The sequence below is a fragment of the Marmota marmota genome, unplaced genomic scaffold (assembly GCF_001458135.2).
Source record: "Marmota marmota marmota unplaced genomic scaffold, marMar, whole genome shotgun sequence".
Classification (NCBI taxonomy): domain Eukaryota; kingdom Metazoa; phylum Chordata; class Mammalia; order Rodentia; family Sciuridae; genus Marmota; species Marmota marmota.
In genome coordinates this window covers 7,144,329-7,166,407 of record NW_026000068.1, presented here as the reverse complement: position 1 = coordinate 7,166,407, position 22,079 = coordinate 7,144,329, and the positions used below count along the sequence as shown (strand labels likewise).

At 41.9% G+C, this 22,079-nt stretch overlaps 1 protein-coding gene across 6 annotated transcripts in view; it reads left to right on the top strand.

Moving 5' to 3' along the window:
• The window catches only part of Sema5a (semaphorin 5A), a 447,885-nt gene that overhangs the window by 223,515 nt on the left and 202,291 nt on the right, over window positions 1-22,079 (top strand). The window lies entirely within an intron of this gene.

The following is a 22,079-nucleotide window of genomic DNA, read 5'->3' as shown; positions in this document are numbered from 1 at the left end:
AACTTTTATATCTGTTACTGCTGTTTGGAGACTGAGCCATGATTCCTTGTGTCTCAGATTTTATTTTAGTGGTGACAGGAATTGTAACAGCCCCCTCACTCTCCCTGGTGTTTGGGGAAGGTGTGATGATCAGGGTCTCTAGAAAACAAGATGGATGTGACACAAATGTCTCTCCACAGGAATTCTCAAATGCCCTGTGGGCCATGTCAGGATCCCTGAGCTGGGCACAGTTTGGAAAATGTTCTCCAACCCATTTTGGTATCATCCTTATGTCCTAGGCTATGAGAAGTGACTGGGGAGGAATTTATCATATGGTTTTATTCTCTTGGTAATGCTGGTACTTGTGAACATTCAGGAAACTTTAGAGGTATGCTTTAATATTAAATTTGCCTTTTTTAGTTGTTGGGGTCTTGAAATAAGACAATCCACAACCAAAGCTAATATTGGTAAAAAGCATGAGCTTTGAAGACCCTACACCTGGGTCTGTGATCTAGCTCCAGGCCTGTCAGCCGTTATTGGTTTCTCATCAGCAAAATGGCCACAAACCACTACCAAGCCTCACCATCACGAGGAGATGGAGCAAGGCAGGAGAAGAGATGAGAACAGTGACTTCTCCATGAACACTGGCTCAGCTTTTGAAAAGTGAGAATGATTAGTAATAAATCACTGGATTGTCAACACGGATGATCACAGTGGCAGATTAGAAATAAGAATCCATGGAAATATTCAAACAAGGACAAGACACAACTCAGGGAATGAGGTGGAAGGGATTGCTTGCACTTACCATAAAATGCCAGTGAATGAACATTGGAGGAATGATTTAGTTCAGGAATTATGATTTGGCAATCTTCACACTAAAACACTTCTTATGCAAAAATGATCCATGACTGCTAAGATGTTGAATCTGAGTTTGATGACAAAAGGGCCCTTACACAGTCTCACAGAATTACCTGTATACTAGTTATTAGTCACGAGTGAAACTTTCAACTCGACAGTGAAGACACCTGGCAGATACCTCACACCAGCTAGTGCAAAGTGATTTCACTAGTAACAGGAAAAAGTCCATGGATTTGTGGCACTGAAAAAGACACAGGAAGATTCCAGCAAAATTCATGAGGAACCCTCCAACAAAGCCAGACAGAGGGACGCCCTACAAAAAGCTGGCCTCTGCCCTTCAAATATCAAAGTCGTAAAGGATATGAAAACAGGATGAAGAGTTATTCCACCACCAAAGAAGACAAAGAAACACAACCATCATGCACGACTTGATCCAAATTAGTTCTTGGACCTGTATTTATTTCTTCTTACTCTAAGGGATATTATTGGGATGACTTAGAGACTGTGATTATAGATAAGATAGTAGATATGTGTTAATACCCATTCCCTGACTTTGGTAACTTTAATGGTATCTCAGAGAGTGCCCTTGCCCTTTGGGAAAGCCTACTGAAATATATAGGGGGTAAAAAGGCTGTCATTTTGGTGACTTATTTTTAAGTGATTTTAGAACTTACTTCATAAATATGTACAGAAGACACGCACATATGAAGACAGAAAATATGATAAAGCCAATGTGATGATACGTTAATGGGGGACTGTTGGAGGCCATGACCAAGTCAAGATGGCACCTGGCAGATTGCCAGGAGGAGTGGTTTGTGAGGGAACGCCACCAAGCCATTAAGATGGTGGGGATTCCTTATTGGCGGACTGCTGAATCTGGATGATGCTAATTGAGTCAAGCTGTGTGTAATCAGTTAGGTATATAGACCTCTGCTGTTCCGCAATAAAGCAGTTCCCGCTTCAACCTTCAAGTTGCTTGTCACCTCCCGGTTATTTTGCCCAGCCGGACTGTGGCAGGGGACAGAAGTGAAGGGTTCATGAGAGTCCTTTGTGACATTTTTGCAGCTTTTCTTGATGCGATGTTACCATTAACATGTGTATGTAATATTTCCGTGCCAAGGCAAGGAAACTCACTGCCCATTGCCCATGCCCACTTCCCTTGCCCAGACTTCCTGCCTGTGGGGGGAGTCAGGTGTAGGGCTTATGGAGCTGAGGTCTCTTGCTGGAGAGTGGAGCCCTTCGGCAGTACCACGGGTGAGAGCCTCCTCTGGCCACACAGGGTCCAGCGAGTCAGTGAGCGCTGAGAGGTGGCGCTGGGAACACAGCCCTCAGATCAGAGTCTTTGCAGCACCCTTAGTGCCCAGCAGTGCCGCTCGCCTTCTCACACCCCGAGTGTGTGTGCAGTTCTGTGGCCTGCTGTTTACTTAGTATGGCGAGGGATACAACGGGCAGTTCTTTATGACACTACTTTTTCCTTACAGGACTCCAGGAAAGAGGTCTTGTTGATTTCTATGAATATTTTATTTTAATTTAAATGACTACTTCCAAGGCTAACAAAGAAGAACGAGCACAGAGGCAAACAAAGTGCTGTTCTGCTCTTGTACACAGTGCTGTCTGAGAGAAGCATGTGAGCCACATAAGTAATTCAGGATGATCCCATCGTCACATTGAAAACAGTGCAAAGAAACGGGGAGTTATTTTTAGTGATGCATTTTACTTATCTATCTAAAATATCACAATGCCAACATGGAGTCATCACAAGAAATTCAGGAGATAGGGTCCATTCCGTTTTTTAAGTAACAGGTTTTGGTGTCTAATCTGTGCTTTCAGCACGTTTGACTTGGGCTCACCAGACCTCGAGTGCTGAGTGGCACGGTGCCTGCCGGGCAGCGCAGTGGTGGACTGAGTGGCAGAGCACCGTGACTTGCATGCCTTCCTTTATTCTAGGCAAATGCCGTTTTCTGCAAAGGATCATCTGGATTCGTTCTAGTATCTCAGGCTAATCGTTTTCTCCCTCCTTCTCTCTCCAAAGATAGGAAATTATTGCTTAAATGTGGGAGGAAGAGCATACTGGGCAAGGACTCCTAAGGTGGCCAAGCAGAGGGAAGGAGGGGAGGGGGGCAAGGCTTCCACCCAGCTGAGCCCTCATTGGGCACCGGATGGGGCTTTGTGGGACCTCGCCCCTCTGCCATACAGCGCCGTCCACCTCTGGGTGGCTGCATCTCTGCCCACCCCTGGGGACCTTCCTAATGTGTCCACTGATGTCGAGTTACCCATTGGTTCCCAGGCCATCAGCTGTTCCCCAGCTTCAAGTGCTTTCTCTAGCCCCCCTCTCCCTCTACACGCTTTAACCCTACTCTATTACTCTAGAAAAAGAGGGGTCCTTGACTCTCACTTCAGGTATCCCATCCTTGTAACCCCCCAAGGAAGGGTGGCTAGTGTCCTCTGGGGTGTTTCACACCCTCGGGCCTTTACTACTTCTACTAATACTATGTCTTCTTCTGCTCTCCCTCCTCCTCCTCCAATGGAAGCCAGTAGTGCTAACCACTCAGACACATTCCCAGAGACAACCCTTATCTATTTCTTTGTCCGCAATATCCTGCACTTTCCACCATAGGACCTACCCTTCATAGATCCNGCTTTTTTTTTTTTTTTTTTTTTGAGACAGGGTCTTGCTAAGTTGCTTAGGACCTCACTGAGTTGCCCAGGCTGGCCTCAAACTTGTGACCCTCCTGCCTCAGCCTCCCAAGTCACTGAGATGACAAGTGTGCACCACCATGCCTGGCACCAGGTCTTGACTTCGGCCTAGCAATCACTGCCTCCTGGGCAGGTGCGCTGTGTTGGAAGGCATGTTGTATTTGTCTTTATAGCCTCAGTGTTGTATTAGGGTCAGCCATTAGGCTTCTGGTAGCTCAGAATAAATGCCTGCAAACCTTTTAATGCCATGATATTTAATAGGATGTCTCACTCTTTCTCAATCATTTTTACCTTAACACTCTGGGGTATGAGGTAAACTTCACATTTTTGTTCCTAAATTCGAGAAGAGCAATAAGAATTGGTTGCTGAGAGGCATTTGAAAGCACACGGGTGCGCACACTTGGCTCAGAGAAGGCTCCGGCACAAGCAGGCAGTTCTGGGCTCTGACATGCTCTTCCTTGAGTACCAGGCCCCTGTCTTCAACACTCTTCTGCAGCATCAAATCTCTCCCTCAAATCATCGGCCTTTATGTTGGTTCAACATCATTTGTCAGGAGCAGACGTTGAAAACTTTTCCATTTTTCCTTTTGTTTAGTGACCTTCACAGACCTCTGGAGCCCCAGTGAGCCCTGCTCTGTCAGTGTCCCAAGATTTAATGCACCCCTTGAAGTTGAGCAGCCTCCACACTTCCCAGCTGTGGGAGGCACAGGGATACCCCTGAGTTCATCCCCTTTCCATGAAGGCAGGGTGGGCCCCCCTTTGCTGTCCCTGGAACCTGGTCATCAGGTTACTCACCTTTGTGGAACCACGCTGAATTCATGAGATTTTTAATAGGCTGAGAAGCCTCCCTGCAAGGTCAGATTGCATGGTAACCCTGAAGCAGGGAGCTGGAAATGAGTTAGCTGGTCTCCAAATCAGAGGTCTCTTTCTCCGCCCAAGAGACTCTGGTCTCCCTAGATAATAGAGACTTCCACAGTGAAGTCTTTAAAGAAGTAAAAAGATCTGACACGGTTGGGATGCAGGGACTCTCATACCCATAGCAACATGATCTGTTTGAGGCCAATTTCTTGGCCTCACTGCAAGAACGTTCACATTCCATGAAGTAAAAAGGCTGCACTTGGAATATTTGTTATGAATTTCAAGCAGGTGTCATCTTTAATATTACAAGGAGAAAACTCAAGAGTTGCTTTTAATTTGAGGAAATAAAACCAGTTTTTCCTCAATGGCTGAAGAATCAAATATCAATGTGCTAACATTTGTTGTGCATCTTTCCCCTGGAGGCTAGGGTGCACTCCTGGCCACTCAGTGTGGACACAGGACGAGCCTCTGCCGTATGTGGAAGACCATTCTTGGCCTCAGTCACGGTTCCCCATTAGGGATCTCTCCTACCTCGTGTGGTGTCAGATTTGAGTCTTCAGCGTGGCTTCTGTTCTTGCTTTGATGATGATAGTTACTTTACAAGAACAAATCTCTTTGAAATGTAAAAATGCAGGTGGCCACAAGACCCAGGTGGCCACAAGACTAACCAGCCACACTTGCCCGGCTGGGATTCTTCCGTGGCTTGAGGTGGAAGCTCTGGAATAGAATCCAAGTAGTGCCTGGGGCCTCTGCTCCATCAACCTCACTATCTTCCTAATGTTCTTTTGGGAAATGGCTCAAAATCCATTTTTTAAAACAGGGTTTTGTTACTAAGAGAAAAGAATTCACAGCCTGTTTCTCACAACTGCTGGAATAAGCAGAAAAATTGAAATCGGTTCCAATTTGCCACCTGCCTCTATGATTTCTAAATTGAAAACTGTTGAGTCTCTCCGCCTACTCGACCATTCTTGGTAGAGAACTCTCTCCAAAATTGAGGTAGATGTTAATTTCTCTTCCTGTATATCTGAGTTCATGGAATTGAGATTTAACTTGTGTCAATGTCTAACCAGTTGTTCTCCTCTGGGGCCAATTTCATCTCCTGGGTACATGTGACAATGCCTGTGGACATTCCCTGGAGTCACAGCTGGAGGTGGAAGCTGCTATTAGCTTGTCATGGTGGAAACCAGAGATGGTTATAAATATCCTTCAGTGCACAGCACACTCAACAAAGAATTACCTGGCTTTGAATGGCTCCAGTGCCAGTATTGAGAAAACCTTATGTTAGATGATTCCTGTCTTGGTCCTCACATATTCTGAAGAAGCCATTATTCTAGTCTGTAACATTAAGATTTCTTGATTGAATCTATAATATCTTTGATATGCTAGGAATTCATCTCTTTTGATTTCCTCATATATATAAAACCCAAGACATGTATGAATCCTTAGTGGCCATTTCTAAAGAACCTGCCGGGACTCTTGAGTTTAAATTACTTCTTTTTATTAATATGAAATTAAATTTAAAAATAAATTGAGTCCATTTATAATAACCTGTCTCATGGGTCATAACACTCTGATATAACTACCCTCTGTTGGAAAGCTTCTGTATAATTTAAAGAATGATATACTAATTAATAATTTAGAAAAACTATTTCAATGAGATATTCACATTGATTAATTTTTAAAATTATGCTTTATATTTACTGGGTCATAAGAGACTGGTCTCCCCTGTAGCTCTCAAAAATCATGATTGCAAACTTATTTTTTTTTCCCTTCTTTATATGTTCTTAAAATCTTAGCATTGTAGAAGCAAAAGAATCTTAAAGACTGCCATTATTAAGACTTTTCAAGGTTCAGCACTCTAGGGCATGTGGACCACAGTTAAAGTTTTATTGGAACCCAGTCATGGTCATTTATTTGCATATTGTCAATTTATGATCATGGCTGATAAAGTTTTATTCAAACACACATCCATTCCTTTACTTAACTGTCTATGGCTGTTACCCTGCAAAACTGAGCAGTCCTGACAGAGACCATCTAATCTACAAAGCCTAAGCTATTCACTATCTGTACTTTAGAGAAAAAGTGTGTTACTTATTCTGGTAACTAGTACAGAGCACGTTCTGAACATATATTTTTTGGAGTAAGCACAATATTATGCAGTGTGATTGTTGTCTGTTTCACTTTGTCAGACAGTGTGTACTTGACGAGTCTATTTCCACTCCTTGAACAGCAATTGCATGGTGTCTGGAGACCTTGACCAGTGGGTTGGAACCATAGATAGCATAGTCCTTCCTCCAGATTCTAGTCAGTCTCTTGTATCTTGCTCCTTGGTGAAAATTTCCTGTTTCATCTACAAAGATTTTCAAACACATTTATTATTCTTTTTTCATAACTTCCTGGGGGATTTATAGTGGTTAACGTATAATTTTTAAAAGAAAAGTCTCTACTGACTTGAAACTCAGATGAGGACTGAGAACTTACTGGTTTGGAGAGTATTAGTGAACTTAGTACACTGCCATTAACAGAATACCCTGTTTTCCCAGGGACCAAATACTCACAGGCCGGAGATTTACTTCTCATGTCCATGCCTGTCCAGTGCAGTTTGTGGGGCTCCATTTTATGCTACTGTTCAGAATCAAAATATGTTGTATATTATGATGACCCCATCTTCAGCCCACACCTCCAAAGGCAGCGTGGGGGGAAAAGTGAGGGGTCATACAGAGGAGATCTCTATGCACTTGGCCAATGATGATCCATCCCTCTGCCCAGATTCCATTGGGTGTAACTCTGTCCCATGGCCTCATCCAGCTTCAAGGCCATCTGGGAAATATCACTTGCCTGTGTACCTGCAAGGAGCAGAAAACTCAGGCTCTCAGACATTGGCAGGTACAGATTTCCCCCTGGGTGTTGTGTGGTTAAACAGGACTGCCCCCTAGGAATGCACTCAATATTCCCTGTTCTCCCCCTCTCTGCCTCCCCACCATTCTAACTTTTTTTTTTAACTGTACACAAACATGTATTCATGCTTCTGACATTTCTATGAACAATAATTAGCCACACTCTGAACAAACCACTTAACCTCTCTGGACCTTAATTTTTCCCACAGTACATTTTAGAGAGGAGATTCAGGAAGAAGTGCAGACTGGATTATCCCTAAAGTCCTTGATTGCATTAAACTATTAATGTGTATTCTCCTTCTACTTATTTCTTCTGTCATTGCTTTGGATGCCTAGACTCCTGTTTCTTTAAGGAAAACTCTCCCTACTAATTTGAAATTTGGTATTATGCTTATTCAATATAACTTTGGTGACCAAATCTGTCACAAAAAAATGATGCCAACAGCAATATAATCATTGACAACATTGATTGTGGCCTTATAAGCACTTTGCAAGCACCATCTCACTGAGTTATCTAGCAGCACTAAGGCCTAGGTATTCTTTTCAATCATTTATAGGTGAGTTGAGGCTCAGAGTTTTTGAGATTTAATTGGGACCTCTCTGCTGGTCTGTGCTTGGGGTCGCGTTGCAGACCTGGGTGTAGACGCCTTCAGAGGACAGTAGTTGCCTCATCATGAACTAAACGCCACTGGATTGCACTCATTCATACCACTTGACATACTACCTGTCATTCACTACTGGTATGCAGCGACTCTAGCTACTAAATTGTATTGTCATTTACATATGGTTCTGAGGTCAGGTTCTCTGGAAACATAGCCTGGGATCTATGAAGGGTAGGTCCTATGGTGGAAAGTGCAGGATATTGCGGACAAAGAAATAGATAAGGGTTGTCTCTGGGAATGTGCCCTGAGCTGTGGAGCATGAATAGACAGCATGAGGCTGTTAAGCAAGGTGGGTGATCTACACCCCATCTACACCCTTGTCCTTCAGTCCTACTGTGCCCCGCAGAGTTTGGCGGGAGTCATGCACCTCTTGGTGAACTGGTTCTCAACAGCCAAGAGTATCTCTCCAGAGCAGGGCCAGCTGTGAGCAGTTCCAGCCCATGCTGAGAGCAGCCAGGTGCAAGGCACCCTGTTCTGTCAGCGGAGTTGGGTAGAGTATCAGCAGGACCCGCTATGATGGGAATTTCTCAGTGTTTTTAGGAATCTTATTTGGGCTTGTCTTAATATTTTAGACACAGACTGATCAGACATTGGTCTCTGCTACTGAAGAAATGAAGTGTTATTTTATGTCTTTTAAAAAATGTAGTGTATGCTTTATTGCTGAATGCATTCAGTTGTGTTGTACCTTACTTTTTAATAATTGCTCTTCTCTGTTTCTGAATTTCTGCCTTACTTGCAGCCTCAAAAACTAAATTGAAGATGCATGAATATTTTTCTAAGCTGTGTGTATCTTTTAGTTTCATGAAATGAGGTCAGAAAATTTCTGTAAGCCAATAGCAAACACTAGCTGACAATCACCAGAAGCTAGATAAATGGAGGGGCTCATTTCATTTATCTAAAATGCATTTCTATTTCCATTTCAAAAATGGCCCCAGAGCCTGATGTAACTGCTGAAGAAGGGGCTGCGCAGAACTCTCTGCCCGGCGGCTTTTATCTCCTCACCTCTGTGCCCCGCCCCGAATCTGGCACCAGCAGATGAGCTGACTACCAGGCAAAACTTTATTTCAAATTTAAGCAACAGGCTTCTTATTTGGGTAACAGATTATACATTCTGGGGGCTGAAGTCTCCTAATTACCTAAGGGTCAAGTATAAATGTAAAGAAAGAAAAATAATAAATAAAAAAAATATGAGTCACACTGGTCTACAATTCTCTTGAGTGAATGGACTGAGACTCTTGGTTTGGTGACTCTACAATGTGTGAGTCATTTCTCATTTTTAATTTATTCATAACACCAATAGCATTGGAGAGAGGAGCCATGGGTATGGCTGCAGTGAGCTCTGCCTTATTTAGCATGTGTCTGTCAAGCACTGCTGCCTTGTCCTCCCGCCGAAACTCACAGTGCTGGGGATTGGGGGTTGACCCCAGATTGCCCCCCCAACAAGCTACATCTCCAGCTTTAAAAACAAATGTATACACACACACACACACATACATACATATAACAAATGTATTTTAAAATATACATATATGTGTATGTGTGTGTGTGTGTGTGTATACACACACACACACAGATACACACACAGGAACACTGCAGGGCTCATTAAGTTGCTGGGGCTTGCTTCAAGCCTGTGACCCTCCTTCCTCAGCCTTCTGGGCAACAAGTATTATAGGTTTATACCTCTGTTCCTGTCTTCTTGTGGCTAAATTTTAAGAGTTCATATTTTATTTCTTCATTAAATCACAACATTTCTCCTGTTCATTCCAAACCTCACTGTCCTTAGAGCTATTCAGTCTTATAAATAGTGCCATATGATCCTGTCAGTGAGTTTATAAGTGTTGGGAGATATTCAGTTTTTATTTAGGTGTGTTCTAGATCACACAGGGGTATGTTGCCCATGCAGAAGTTCTCCATTACAAGTCATCTATTTTATAAGAAAGTGGTTTTGACAATGTGTGGACTTGATATTCATATTTGCCATCCAAAGACCTCATGTCAATCATCATTTGAATAAATGAGCATTGGGTTCAAAGGCAATTTTAAAATATAGACTTTAGTTTCTGATTCAAGAGAATGGAGAGAACCCACATACTTCATTCATCAAAACCAGGGATGCAAATCACAATAAAGTTACATTTAGGAAAAAAAATCATTGTGAACACACAAAAAGATACCGTGTATATATGACAAATTTGAAGTCTTTTGAAGAATGGAAAGCAACCTTTCTTTGGAAGTTTGGAAAGACACAAGAACAGAGAAAGCCTACCCTGTAAAATACAGTGATGATAGGTAACAAAAAGAACTAATCACCTCAGGTGAAGCAGTAGGAGTCCAAAGAAAATGAAAGGACATTGAAGAAACGTTGAATGAGATTCCAAAAAGTATGGTAGGCACTCAGTAAAAGATGGATGATTTTACATTCATAAGTGTCTCCACTCTAACCTGATACATCATTTTGAGGGCAGAAGACATTTTTTTTTTCCAAAGTAAGAACCACACAAAAACAAATAAAATAGGAGAGAAGATAAGACTACTTTGCGTTTCATTCAGGGGGGTCCTTAGAAAGAGGAACCAGCAAATAGGTCCGCAGTCACAGTGAGGTTTAGTTGTACGTTGAAGTCCACATGGACTTTAAACACATGACCAATTGTGGCAATATGTTTTTAAAATGTTGATAACATGGGAGGCATGTGGCTTGCTTTTCAAACTAAAATGGGGTGGAATGAATTTTCTACATCCTTACCCGTAAGGATGAGATCTAACTAAAATCTCTGACAGATTATGAGCAAGAAATCCAGGTGAATCAGAAGCCCAAGAGCCCTTCCTGATGTCCAGGGCGACATTCCAAGTTCCAGGGGATGCCTAAAACAATGGAGAGCGCGGAAATCTATATGAACTACTTCTTCCTAGCTATACATATGTACAGTGAAATTTGATTTAAAAATTAGGTATAATAAGAGATTAACAAAAGCTAAAAATAAAATAACATAATTGTAAAACTATATTGCAACAAAAAGTATGTGATTGTGGCCACTCTTTCTCAGAATAGGGTTACTTGAACACAAGCATTGGGGAAAAACACCCACTTGACTTAATGACAGAGATAGATACTAAGTGATTAATGAGTGGGTAGAGCATACAATGTGGATACACTAGAAAAAGGATGTTTCTTTTTCTGAGAGGGATCCAATGAGACTCCATGTAATGTCATCATGTTGCTCAGCATCATACACAATTTAAAACTTACAAATTATTTTATTCTGGAAATTATTTTTTATTCTGGAATTTTCCATCTAATATTTGCAGAACACAGTTGACTGCAGTTAGCTCAAACATTGGAAAGCAAAACCACAGACAAGGGGGACTACTTATATCTGAATCTCACCAGGTGACACCTCATCCTCATTCAGGAGTCGACTGAGATAATCAATCCCTGCCTTCACCACTCCCATACCTACCGCTAGTCTGCTCAACAGAGGGAAAGGCTACTCCCTGATACAAGAGTCTTAGGTCAAAGTGGCTTCATATGCAGTCTCTGGAATTGTTTTTATCCACAACTTCCAGTGTACAGTTAAGTATTCTAGGCACAAAAAGAGGCAGGACTCCGTGACAGAGAAATCAGATTTAAATAGGCAATAGAACTAAACCCACAGATGATCCAATTAGCAAAGTTAGCAGAAAATGACTTTGAATAACTGTGATTAATATATCCAAGAAAGTAGAGGAAAATTTGGACAGAAATAATAAAGGACTGGAGAAATTCACCAGAAAATTACCCTTCAAAAGGGGTGGAAAAGCCCAAAAGGAATTGATGCACCCACAAAACAAAGAAAGAAGAAATATTTAGTGTATTTTAAAAGCTTTCATAGATTATTTTAAAATGAATGATGGTTAAATTGACAATACCAATGGAAAATTAGAAAATAAAGTTGAAAAAAATCTCCTATGAATTTAAATAAAGGATAAGAGATGGAGAGTGAAGAAAAATGTGTGAATAGTGTATGACCATGCTCTAGACCCAGGAGATAGAGAGGCCAAAAAAAGAGAAGAGGGCAGGATGCTCAGGCAGGTGCCTGTGGACCCTCTACTGCAGCTCCCGGAGCCTCTGTCCATCACTGGTTGGGGTCATGCAGGTGCTGAGTTCTTTCCAGGAATATAACAGTACAGGCTGCCTGAGGTGCTTGCATGGACTTAGAAACAACGGAGACCGACAGTTGAGTCCAATTAGTAGTAACCACACGAATAGGAAAAGAAGACAAGAGATGATCGTTAAATTAACTCTAAGCAGAAAACGTTGTTCTGAAAAAACAAATGTAGTCAATATCTTATTTTGTGGCCCATCTGGGAATAGCATTTGCATTTCATTTTTTAAGTGTGTAATCACTGCATATCCAAGCAAAATTTGTATAGGTCAATATTCAGACCATCGTGAAAGGGAAGGTGTGTCTGTGCTGATGAGGTGAAGGGATATGTGGAACACAAGCCAGTAAATAATGCTTCTAACTGCAAAAATCAGGACACAAAAGTAGAACCGCATTGCATGTAAATTTGGAAATTACTAAGGAAAGAGAGCAACAAGAGATTGAAAGTTCTTTCTCTGAACGAATATATGGTTACAAAAGAGAGAGAGGGTTCACTTTATTCTTTTTAAGTCCTGTAGATTATGAATCAAGTGCAGGGTTTACTTTAATTGTGATAACAAGGCAAAGATGAGAGTGAATTCATGAAGCATACAAGGCTGACCAGAGGAGAGAGGAGACAGAGATCAGCAAAGAAAGAATTCACAGAAAAGGGAGATATGGTATCTCATATACAATTCGTCAAAACTTATGGCAAAGGAAAAAAATGGTATATATACACACAATGGAGTTTCACTCAGCCCTAAAGAAGAAGGAAATCATGGCATTTGCTGGAAAATGGATGAAACTAGAGACTCTCATGGTAAGTGAAATAAGCCAGACTCAGAATGTTGAGGGTCAAATGGCTCTTATCATATGTGGAAGAGAGAGGTGGGGAGGGAGGAAGGGAGGAGACAGGGAGGAGGAAGGAGGGAGGAGGGAGGAAGGAAGAGATTAAAAAGGTAATCTTAAAAAAATGTAAGGGAGCCCAACAGAGCAGAGGAGAGGCAGAGGGAGGAGGAAGGCAGAACATGGGTGGCACTGGGGAAGGAAGTCTATCTGCCATGCTCATATCACAGTGAATCCTGTTCATATAAATTTTAATGTAGTAATGAAAATAACAATAATAGAAGGGATCTAGATCATTGGAAGATGGCAAGTGGATCGGGGGTGGGACGAAGGTCCCAGGGAATGAGATCGAGCTATTTACGCTGTGTGGATGTACAAATATAACACAATGCCTTCCACTTACATGGAATTATAATGCACCCATAACAAATTTTAAAATAAGGAAGAAAATTAGAGGGTTGAATAAAGAAAGATAGGTTTATCAGGAAAAAAAAGAGGTATTTTTACACAAACCACAAGTTTCCCAACTGGAAATGGTTAATTTTATGAAGACTATTTTTATCAGTAAAAGGAAAGCAGTTAGAAGTTCTATCTGGAAAACAAAACTGAACATGCCAGGGAAACCAGACATATCTGAAAATTGTGCTCCACATATGAAATACACAGGGAGCATTTTGATCAGCTGTTAGAGTATAAGCAGCCAGAACCACAAATTGATGGGGAGTACAAAGACTCCCGTATTTATTTGTGTACAGTCTCTTAGGTGTTAGTACGGTCCATGAAACAATCAATTTTCCTTGATGTTTATTTTATTTTTTCTAAACAAGTGATTTGTCTCTTATAAATAGGATGTTCTGCTTGAGAAATGCTCATCTTTATCTTCTGTGTCTCTTTGAGAATTATGCTACAAGTGAGCTTTTTAAACTTTCTTTTTCAAAATGTGTTATATAGGATTTGTTACACATCATCTTTACTAAAGGTTGCTTTTATTAAATACCAGTTCTACATTTTCCTACCTGAAACCATAAATATGTGCTATGAAGTGATTTATGATTAAAAACAGACAACATCCTTAATAACTCAGTTCCCTACATGTTTCAAATTTTCTTTTAACTTTTTTCTTTTAAGTTTTCTTAAACTTTCTTTTAAGAGCTCCAATTTTTAACAGTTGACATGTATGATGAAGAACTATGAAGTTCAGAGAATTCCTTCAATTTGACCTCAAGTTCTTTTTTTATGTTTAATTCAAATTTACTGTTTGAAATAAATATGAGTGGATTAGATTGTCCTTTTTATATTTTACTGTAATTCTGCAAATAGTCTGCCATAGATTCACATTGTTTTATATGTATGTGCATATAATTACATAATTCAAACAGACTCATGGAGGACAAATGCAGCTTTAGACCTTTTTATACTGCTTTAGCATTTGTGAAAGGTTCTCTTCTTCTCCTTTATATCCCATGGGTCAGGGAAGTGCTGGGCAGGGGGACATGGGCCTTCTCCCCACGTGGACACCGTTCCCTGCTGTGCTGGCCTGTGGACCGCAGATTTCTAAACCTTGTAGCAGCAGATTCTGCCTCAGTTTCTGAAGGCCTAGCTTTGTCTAGATGGATGGGGACCAGTGTCTCTGCAGCTCTAATGCCTCTGCTCTGAGACCACTCCCTGAGAATCACAGGCAGCTGCACTGGGGAGCTTTTGGGAATGAGCCGGGTTCATGAGCTAAGGAACGTGAGAACAGGAAGGACCGGGAAACAAGCACACCTATTCCACCGCTGTCTGCAGGCCCCACGGTGAGGTGAAGCAGCCACTGGAGTTGGAGAAGACAGAGGCAGGGTGGCTGAACCTGGCATGAGCTGTGGGCCTCTCACTGCCCTGCTTGCCTCTGGAGTTTCAGGCCTGCTCTCTGGGCTCTGACACTATGACACTGATCTGGTGGGGTGGAGACAAAGACCTCCAGGAAACACCCTCCTCATCATCCCTGGAACCCGAGAAAGTGGCCTTAGGTGACACAGATGTGATTATGTCAGGCATCTTGGGGTAGGCAGAGGACCCTGGATTATCCGGATGGCTTCTGAGTTCAGTCCCAAGGGTCTTTGTAAGAGAGGGGCAGAGGGAGATCACATCGGTCAGTAGGAAAAGCCACATGAAGCCAGAGTAGAGATGGCTAAACCTGACAGTGAGGCCCAAGTGCTGGGCCACAGCTAAAGAAGTCTGGCTGCCACTAGAAGCTAAGAAAGCAAGGGACAGATCTCCCTAGAGCATCTCCAGGGAACGTGACTCTGTTGGTACCTCAAGTTTGTCTCAGAGGTGCTGACTTCTGACTTCTGCCCTCTAAAACTCTGAGAAACTAAAGTTATCTTGTGTTAATTCACTAAATTTGTGGCACTTTGTTACAGCAGCCACAGTAAACTAATACACACGCCTTTCACTTCTCCTGTCTTTCAGGTGGGCGCTGACCCAGCAAGCTTACCCATAGTATAGCACTCTCTTGCTCTACGGTTCTGCAAATGACCCAAGGGCACAGGATTTGTGGCCTTAATAATGATACAGTGTCCCCTGAGAGAAATAGACCCATCTCTTTTCTTTGCAATCATGAGCTCCAGATGATATCAGTTGCAGGCTGTGTGTAACCGTTTTGTCACCATGGAGAACCTATTGAGAATGAGGTCCAACAGAGGCCGTTGTGTGTAGGATTTGGCCCCACAGCATTCTTGTGACATACTTTGAATTCTGTGGACTTGTCTGTGCTTGAATATTGTTCTCTCAACTTATGCCTCTCAGTTAACATATTTTAAAACTTTAATTTTTGACTTATGCTAATTGGAATTAAGATTTTAATCACTTGCCATAAACTGAGTCCTAAGGGCTTAGATAATATGATTTTACTTCTGTCTGCTGCTCACATTAAAACTTCACCAGACAGATTTTTGTGGCACTGTACACATAATTTGAGTCTCCTGATATTTATTAATGAACAACCTAAAATTTGTCATCTTTTGAGAGAAGAATCTCTCTGTAGTGCTTTGGGTCTAATGCATATATAAAGTGTAATTTCCCTTTGTTGAAAGTAAAGATTAGCATTGAATGAATCTTTTATCTCAATCAGCTTCTAAATACAGTTTTCAAAAAATTTATTGGGAAGCTATATTTAAATCAATCTGTTCTGACCATTTGAAAGCATACAAGTTAAGTCAGTACTATCCATTAAGCGATGTATTAGTTGCCTAGTGCTGCTATAACAAATCACCACATGTTTAGTGGCAATAACCATGGAAACCTACTCCTTCACAGTTTTGGATGCTAAAAGTCTGAAATAGAGATGTTGGCAGGTCCACACTTCTTTGGAAAGCTCTAGGGATCTCTTATTGCCTTTCCCAGCTTCTGGTGTTCCTTGGCTGGTGACTCCCATCTCTCCTTCCATGCTCATTTGGCTTCTTTGTGAGTCCAGTTTCCTCAAGTCTGAGTTCAATCCTAAGGGTCCTTGTAAGAGAGAGGCAGAGGGAGATCACATAAGTCAGTAGTAATAGCTGTATATTACAGAGATACTCACCATTGAATTTAGGATCCACCAGATGAAATGATGGGGATCTCATCTGGAGACATTTCAATCAGCACATTTGTAAGGACCCTTTCTGTAAATAAGTTTACATTTCAAGGTTTCAATAGATGTATCTCAACCAGCTCGGCATACTTAGTATTCTTGGGGGCTTTTAGAAGCAGATCTTCCTGGGTTTATGCATCTTTGTTTGGAAGAGGTCTGTGTTAGGTGTTTTGTTTTTTTTTAAATCATTGTCACCAAAATATTCCTCAAGAATAGCTTAGAGGAGAATAAGTTTATTTTGGAATTAAAGTTTGAGAGGTTGAGTTGATGGTTGGCTGAGTCCATTTCTCTGGGCCCAATTTGAGGCAGAACAACATGGCAGAAGAGTGTGGTGGGAAAAAGATGCTCATCTCAGAGTGGGAGGGAAGGGGTCACAGGGAAGATGCACCATTCCAGGGCAAGGTCCCTGTTGGTGACTCCCTCCAGCCACACCTCGCCTACCTACCTTTATCACCCAGCCCACACATTTAAACTAGGATAAACTGATCATTTACCTCTGAATAGTCCTATATTATTAACACAGGAGCTTTTGGGGGACCCGTCACATCGAAACCATAACAAGATCCTACCTACTTATGTTGAGATGAGAATTCTTTGTTTAATTCTTTTTTAAAAACCAGCCTCCTTTTCCCCTAGCTCAGGGATTCTGACCGTCACCACTGTAGACATTTAGACCAGGCAATTCCATGTTGGGGGCTCTCCTTGCAGGTAGGATGCAGGACAGAGGAGGCAGCATCCCTGACCTCTGCTCACTTGATGCCAACAGCAACGGCCCCTCTCGATCATGACACCAAACATGTCTCCAGACATTGTCAAATGATCCCTGAAGGAAAAGAAGCCCCGGGTGCAGAAGCACAGGGCCCTTCACCATAGCTGGCACAGCCTTGGTGACATGTTTTCTAGAGGAAAGATGGAGATCAGAGAGGTAGGGGACTGGAGGGCACAGGGGCATTCAGAAACTCTGCCTGTCCCATACATGAAATGTGGAGCATGCGCAGGGCTGTAACCCCTGGGCCCCTCCCTAGGCTTACCTGTGGACTGATGACATCCATGAGCTCATTGTCCCAGGGTTGATTTCAGAGAGATCTGAAACATGGCTCCCTCAGGGTGAGGGGACCCTGCTGCACTGACCCTGCTTCACAACAGGGTGCAGGGTGGGTCATTGGCCATGCCTGTGGAAGGGAGAAGCGACAGGTGGGATGCCGTTTTCTTTGTGTTCACACTTCCATGGTTGCTTGCATATTGCAAGAATGTCTCAAGGTGGAGGCACGGGGCACTTCTGGGTGTCCTGGCTCTCAAGAACTCTAGCCATGTGAGGTGACAAATGCCTGTAATCCCAGTGGCTCAGGAGGCTGAGACAAGAGGATGATTAGTGTAAAGCCAGCCTCAGCCAAATGAGGTGGTAAGCAACTCAGTGAGACTCTGTCTCTAAATGAAATACAAAAAAGGGCTGGGGATGTGGCTCAGTGGTTGAGTGGCCTGAGTTCATCTTGGGTACCCCCCCACCCTTGTGCCACCAAAAAAACCCCAAAAAACAAAACAAACAAACAAACAAAAAACACCACCAACAACAAAAGAGCTCTCCTTTTGTGGTCCTGCTGCCTTTGGGAATCCACACTCCAGCTTCAGGGGAAGGAAGCAACATGGAGTGTGGCTGCCATCAGTACAGCCTGCTTGTCACTGCGAGTTATTCCTCTGAATATTCTTTGACTTTTTATGGTTTCAGGTGAGAATGCAGAGTAAGATGTTATATATTTTGGCCTTCTTCCCAAAACCTGTTTAAATGGCAGGTGTTTGCAAATTATGAAAGTCTGCCTAAGGCCATGCTTAAAGGGTGCTTATCTTAGACATGCAAGCCCAGCCCTGCCCAAGTTGATTGGGTCACTGGTGCACCTCTTCTGCCAGCTCCTCCTCATGGACCCTTCCCTCCCTTCCCTCTGCACTGGCCAGCCTTCAGCCCTAGAAAGGAAGCTGATGAGATGTTAGGTCAGCTCGAAGAGGGTTCCCAGACTAGAGGACAGGACCAGCACTCAGCACTCCTCCCCTCTGCTGGCCCCTGGGTGTTTGTCTGATCTGCTGCTGAATGCAAACCTCCCTGCTTGCTATTTCCCCTGCTTACACCAACACCTTTCTTCTGTACTCTGCTTCCTTCTGTGCACCAGCTCCTTGTAGGTGTTATTTTAATTGGTTCCCTTGATGCCTGGCTGTTTCTTCCTCCCCTCCCCTGCCCCTGTTCATCTGCTTCTCTCCACCTCCACAGTATTGAACCAGATGGAGGGGTGATCTCCAAGGGACCTTGTAGCTCTGTAATGTTGAGATATGCATGTCCAGTTGCCATGGATGCCTCTTCCTCTGAACCATTGAGCTCACTATCAGTGCTTAATTAATATTGAGGGCTCAGCAAATTTGACTCATTGTGTGCTGTTCATGGACAGTTAAAGTTGGGATGGGCTTATCAAGCCTGTCCAGATGACCAGCTGGATAGATCCCACACTCCTTGAAACTCCACATGAGAAGTATTGACCCCACCTGATGGCTTCCATCCTGCAGAGAGTATAGGCGAAGTCTTCAAGAGTTCATCCCTAAAGTACTATGATAATGGTGTTTGAAAATCATACCATAATGGGGTTCTGTTTCTTTGAATATTAACATCCTTTACTGAGGATGTTACGTGTATATTTTTAAAGCTGCAAAAATGTCAGCTATTATCACTTACATCTTGAAAAAGAACTTTAATCTGTAGATGTTTTTCTTCCATTTCTGTTTAAAATTCTGTTAGAGAATGGACTTCACAGTTAATATTCCTAAAAATCTAATCTATCCATGCAGCACTAGAAAATTGACCTATGTAATTTTTTTTTGTGATTTATATGTTTTTATTTGGGGAAAAATTGTTCAAATACTTAGCAGATAAAACCAGGTTGGGCTGTGGTTCTTTTATGCTATATGTCTGTGTTAGTTCCCTAGGCCTGTAGTGATAAAGAACAAGAAACTTGGTGGCTTAAAACAATTGACAGTCATTGTCTCACAGCCCTTGAGGCCAGAAACCTGAAGTCGGTCTTGCCAAGAGCCTGCTGTCCCTGGGGGCTGTGGGAGCCGAGCCTTCCTTACCCTCCCAGCTCCAGGTGGCTGCGTCCCTTGGCACCCTGGCTGCTTCTGGACTCATCACCCATCACTCGAGTCACATGGCTGTCTCATCCCTGTGTCCTCACGTTGCCTTTCTTCTGTGTTTATCTGGCTTGATGACCAAATTTCCCCATTTCGTAAGGATTCTGCTCATGTTCTCCTAGGCCCACCATAACGACCTCATTTAACTTAATGTCGTCTATAAAACTTATTTCCAAATGAGGTCACACTTGGGAGTGCTGAGGGATAGGACTTCAATGTATTCTTGTTGGGGTGGCACAGTTCGACCCATAGCACCATTGTGATGATTTTTAATAAACTCGTGGCATTTTGATCACCTAAGTTCATAACAATATGTTCTTCCATTCTACGTGTGTGTGTGTATGTGTGTGTGTGTGTGTGTGTGTCTTAGATAATTTAGGCTCCTGTACTGAAATGCATTAGTCTGGGTAACATAAATGACAGAAATTTACTTCTCAGTGTTATGGGCTAGGAAGTCCAAACTGAAGGGGGATTTAATGTCTGGCAAGGATCTACATCCTGGGTCACAGATGATGCTTTCTCACTGTGTGTTCAAGGGTGAGAGGGCTGAGGGAGCTGTCTGAAGCTTCTTTTTATAAGGGTGCTAATGCTGTTCATGAGGGCTGCATCTTTATGACTCAGTTTCCTCCCAGAGGCCAGTCTCCTGATGCTGTCATCTTGGAGGCTAAGATTTCAGCATGTGAACTTAGGGGGACACAATCACATAGACCTTACCCATGTGTGTGCTTGCAGGTATCATTATCCCTTTTGTGGAATATTTGAGTCCATGCTATGAAAATTAGAAAAAAGTAGAACACCATTTAGTTGACTGTCACTTTCCATTGTTTAGTTGCTACAGGATTTTTCTAAGGAAACCACCTCGTCACAGCATCTTCTGTCTTTTCCCCTCCTCTTTTGTTTTTGTGTAAAGGAACTTGAGTGATGTGGTTCTCTTCTCTGAGCCTCACCTGCACCGTGACTCCTTTCCCACCATGCACATCTGTGGCCTTCTTCCTGGAGTGCCTGCTGAATGCCACTCATTCAGTCACAGCCCCCTGTGGACGGTGCTGCCACATCATTCTTTCTTTAAATCCCATGGCTTGGGGTATAATGTCTGAGACATGAGGAATACCGTCTCTCCCTCTACTGACAACTTTTCTCTGCCTACTGTTATTGGAGCCATACAAATCCTGAAATTTAAAAATCACACAATATTACAGAAGGCATTATTTTCATTAACTAATTTTGAAATTTAAAAATCATAAAGCATTACTCCTGGATCCAATTTCTTTCTCAGTGATGTATATTTATATTTGGTTCAACATTTCAAAAAATGTAAATCCCCTTTTATAATTAGAGAATAAGAAATATAGCCAAATTAAGCTTGAACATAGAGGGGAAATATATAATTTAAAAAGCACCTAAGCATTATAAAATCTAACCAAGGTTATAATAATTCTATGCCCCGTGGTAATGGGAGCATAACAGGGAATCTCACATAGGTATGATGTTGAAGAGTTAAGAAATGTATAGTTGTGAATCACAAGTAACCACAATGCAAATGAGTCAGAAAAGATCTGTCATTTGTTTACCTTGGCATATCAAGATCTTACATTATGACTTTTAATTAGTCTTACAGGAATGAAAGAAGATATGGTTTTAAAATTAGATGCTTTTTAAAGGAGACCAGAATTAAAAGAGCTCTTACCATCAATGAAACAAGTTTACATAACCCTAAACTCAATGCTTATGGAAAAGGTCATAGGTATGATTTATACCAAAAGATCCATGAATCATGGAGAGTAAACTTGAGAGAATAGTATATGCTTCAAATAAATTGGAAAAGAGCAAAAACAAATGACTCAATTTTAACAAAACTGTCTAATATGAATGGCATGTAAAATGAATCAATTGCTAGTGAAACTATCTGATGTCTTACTGTAGTATTGTTAACTTGCTCTAAATGTCAGTTAATTTTTTTAAAGAATTAGGTCATAAGTCAAGTTTTGGACCCCCTATTGTAATTTTTTTTCGTAGCATTACAAATGGAAGTGAAAAGACATTACTTGTTAAGAGATTCATTTGTGGAAAGAGCAATTTCTCAAATAGAATACTGAGACCTTCCTCCTTTAATGGAAAATATGTCTCAGAGTTAAAGATTATGTCGCATCAGATATGTGCAGCCTGATGCTAGAAGGCTGTGTATAAACACTTCACACTTAGCTGTTTTAAGAAGAATGTGTGTTCCATCAGGTGTTACTTGATCTCAGTTTGCCATAGCTATTTAAATACAGCCAAGAGAGTTGTAGATTGGTTGGTCAACCTCAAAGATGAGATCATTCTGTAAATGGATGTACAGATTATAATTTAATTATATGTTTTACACACTAATAACCTTTTCCCCAGTTCTT